The sequence below is a fragment of the Vidua macroura genome, chromosome 14 (genome assembly GCF_024509145.1).
Source record: "Vidua macroura isolate BioBank_ID:100142 chromosome 14, ASM2450914v1, whole genome shotgun sequence".
Taxonomy (NCBI): Eukaryota; Metazoa; Chordata; class Aves; order Passeriformes; family Viduidae; genus Vidua; species Vidua macroura.
The window spans coordinates 18,645,355-18,649,351 of NC_071584.1; the positions used below are offsets into that span (position 1 = coordinate 18,645,355).

The following is a 3,997-nucleotide window of genomic DNA, read 5'->3' on the forward strand; positions in this document are numbered from 1 at the left end:
AGGTTGTCATCTCTAAAGAGAGAGACAAAAAAATAAAAGTACAAAGTCGTGGTGCCTGCAATATTCTTTAAATTGATTTCAGTGTCTTACTCACAGCATCATGTTTTAATTTGTTTCTGCACTTACTTGGAAATTATGTGTTAACCAAATTACTTGTAAAGAAACAGTGAATTTTGACAGAACATTCCCTTCAAAATCAATTGTAATTCAGTTTGTTCTTCATGAAGACCATAAATTAGTATTTACTTCATTTTTGGGGGGAACAAGGAGCGATGCTTTTAATAATCAATGTGCTTTCTTTCACATTTTGAAGTGCAGAAATACACATAGTAACAGCCACAGAGCAGCAGGAGCTTTATTCAGAATGGTGGTGGTGAACCAACTTGCATTTGTTTCTTACAGTTACAAGCAATGCAGATTGCAGGTGTTTGCACTGACATTTGCTTGATATGAAAATATACTTCCAAGCAAATATGCACTATCAGGCATCTTTAGCAGTCACTCTCACCATTTTCTTTCACATTTAAACACATGGGTGCAGGGAAAGAAAGCATAATTGAGCCATATTAGCAATCATTTTAAAAATGGTTTTGGATGATGAGGATGTTCTTTGACATTTTCTAGAAGAGCTCGTTCAGCGGCAGAAGAGAGCAGTGCTGTTCACAGCTGGCTTCTCACTCTGCTCCTGCTCCCTTCTCCTTGCACACCTTCAGCTCAGCCCCACGGCAGGGATCTTCACACCAGCCCAGCCAGCCAGAATTCTCTCTTTGTTTTCCTGTCGCTCTGCCACAGCCGCAGATGAGATCCAGGTCTCAAGTGACACCAAACAGCGAAGTGTTCCTGTCCCAATTCCATGCACAGCACTCTGCTTCAGACGTACTGTCACGCAGAAAGCCAAAGAAGAAGTTAGCAGTTTATGACAAAATTTTACTGTTACTTCAAAGCAGTAATGAGTTGTGAGTTTTCACCCAGTTTTTCATTACATATCATCAATAAAATGCAGTAGTATTTAGTGTAGTGATATGTTTTTAAGTATTAGCCTGTGCAGCCTTACAGTGCAAGCAAAGCTGATCACACAGCTACCTGCATGAGCAGAATTTTAAGTACAATTCTTTGCAAAATATGTCCCTTGGCAGTGTAACCCTAGATTTTTCTTTACTGGAAGATACTATGATCAAATTATTCTTTTTTGCTCCTTGCTGTACTTATTGTACCTTGCCATCTGTCTTGTCCTCCACATCTGTCTTGTATCCTAGTTCCTACTCCATTCATTTACTATCTGTCCTACTGGTCCCATTTGCCCTTACTCTACATTTTCATTCTCTTCATGCTGCTTGCATGCTTTTGCTTAAGTTCCAGCACTGCCTCCTCCTCTTACTAAGAGGATCTCAAGTGTGTTTAAATCATTCTTGAGCATCCCTCTCTTTTTCTCTGAAATTGGGCTTGTTTATTTAGAAAAGACTGTCTTTGCTGTCCTGTCATTTGCATTATTTTTCATAACTGTTTAACATAGAGCATGTTTTAAGGAATAAAATAGAAATCCAGCTTTTGATGCAATGGCAGGTTTTGTTTTTAATTTGTGCCTACAGACACACATATGTAGACCTCCTTCACAAAATCAACTGGCAGAAGCAAACAGCTCTCCTTAGTGCCATTGCTTTTAAGATCCTTTTCCATAGTGGAGTTGTAGCAGAATTTTTTTACAGAGAGTGAGAGAGGCAGCAGCATTTTTGCTATAAAGAGACCTTTTTTAGATTGGGGGGAAGAGAAACTTTGGCTGGTGCATGATTTGGAGATCTCAGTGCTTCTTTCACAAGAATGGAAGATGATAAGTGATGAAGGGACCTTTGAGGGACTCCAGAACTGTGCACACCTCTTATGTTAGCCTAATAAAAGTGTAGCTGCCGAGTCCACTGGACAAGAACTACATTTTCCAATAAACCATTTTCTAACCTCTTTTGATATCAATTCCCTTGAGTCAGCGATAGGTTTCTGAAAAAAAACAAAACCAAGGAACTCTCCTGGGCAGTTTTTCAGTGGCAAGTACCAGACACAATGGATCCCAAATGCTGCTGGGCACTTACGAGTACCTGTAACCATGTAGTATTCTCATAGTAACAAACCTCCCAGTGGCTAAGAACATGACAGAGTGTTTGATGTACAAGCTGGAGCAGAGGGCCTGAGTCTGTGTTGCTCTTGTTCTGCCATGTGTGGCCCAAGCAGGTCACTCTGGGCCTGTTTCTTGTCCTGCTCCCCACCTGCTTTGCTTGCAAGTTCTTCAGAGGGGAAAATGTGAGGCATTGGTAAGTGACATTGGTAAGTGACAATTCACTTACCAAAGTGAGGCACTGGTATTATGTGAGAGCTGCATTCTTTTCCTCAGCATTACTGAGTAATTCAGTGCTTGGTGTGCACGATACATTTCTTAGCAAATTGTACAAACTAAAAGTTTGAGTTGCACAGGCACCACTTTTTAATGCCCAGCTTCCTGGGCTCTTCATTCCAAAGTGATGCCAAAGGGTGGCAATTACAGTGGCATTTGGGACGTTTGTCACCACTGCTAACATTTCACCGTTGTGTATTACCAATCATCACAGAACTCCGCATGAGGGATTTACCTGGTGTTTTTTTGAATCTGACATAGGTTTTGCTCCTAAATTTGGAATGAGAAGTGAGATTTCTTTCATTTGTAATAGCATTTGCTTGGTTTGTATGCTTTTATTATGTCTTATACATGGGAGTATCACCCAAGTTTATACAGAGAGACTTTTTATAAGGGAATGGAGTGACAGGACAAGAGGGAATGGCTTCAAACTGACAGACAGAAGGTTTAGATTGGATATTAGGAAAACAATTATTCACAGTGAGGTGATGAGGCCCTGGCACAGAGTGCCCAGAGAAGCTGCAGCTTCCCTATCCCTGGAAGTGTCCAAGGTCAGGTTGGATGAAGCTCTGAGCACGCTGGGATAGTGGAAGGTGTTCCTGCCCATGGCAGAGGGCTGAAATCAGATGATCTTTAAGGTTCCTTCCAACCCAAACCATTCTGTGGTTCTGTGATTCTCTAAGGATCTTTTAGGGAGCCCTTGATCAGGTTACTTCAACCTTCATCCACCTATATAAAAAATATCACATTAGGCCTCATCCAAGAGTATTGCAACCCTTAGTATATTGCAAACTTTAAATAAAAATTATCTGTACTTGTCATTGTTGCTAATTACTTTACTTGGTCTTGTAATCTCACTCATGCAGTCCATTCGTGGCACGTCCATTTAGTTGACCAAAATTCAAGGCTGTTAAATGGAATGACTTTCCCAAAAAAAGCCTGTAAATAAAAGTACACAGTGCTTTATATTTAGAACAATATAAACATGCTGTCATCTCATCAGTCAGCTCAGTATAAATATGCTTTTCACGTAAGGTTTAATGTTTGGCATTGCGCTGCCTCCCTTGCTGACCAAGGAGTACTTTTACATGCATTACGTGCCACATTCATTGCAAGCTAATGCATTATACAAAAATAATTAAAAAAAAATTAAATATTTACATTCCTTTGAAGGTTTAATACCAGATATCCCTAATGGCTGCATTTTCTCATTTCTGCATTTTATAGTAATTGCTTCCCTCACCATGTACTCTTTGGTGATTTTCCAATTAATTGCCAACCCGTCTGACCACCTTTACTCTGTGTTTTATTTCTGGCTTATAAAAGAAATTTAGCAGCTGTTAAGAACATCATGGTAATGTTTTTGACTGCTTATGAATCTGAAAATGCTAGGCAGACATTAATTAAGTCACATAATGGTATTTAACAGACACCACTATGATTGATGGGATTACTTTGTGCACTGTATATGTGTAGGCAATTCAAAGCACAGTTTCATAGAGATTCCCAAGCCTGGGTTTCACTGCTAAAGTCCACTTAGGGATTAATAGGAAATTTAACTCATAACATCAACAATATGACACAGTACCCAAACCCTGTGGCAGAAAATAAATG

General features: G+C 39.7%; 1 long non-coding RNA gene across 1 annotated transcript; it reads right to left on the reverse strand.

Annotated features, from left to right (window-relative positions):
• Nucleotides 1–337: 337 nt before the first annotated feature.
• On the reverse strand, nt 338–3,602 carry LOC128814471 (uncharacterized). The gene is made up of 2 exons (XR_008439391.1): nt 3,219–3,602; nt 338–879 (listed from the first exon to the last, which is right to left on the reverse strand). It is a non-coding gene; the product is annotated as an uncharacterized LOC128814471 (long non-coding RNA).
• Nucleotides 3,603–3,997: the final 395 nt, after the last annotated feature.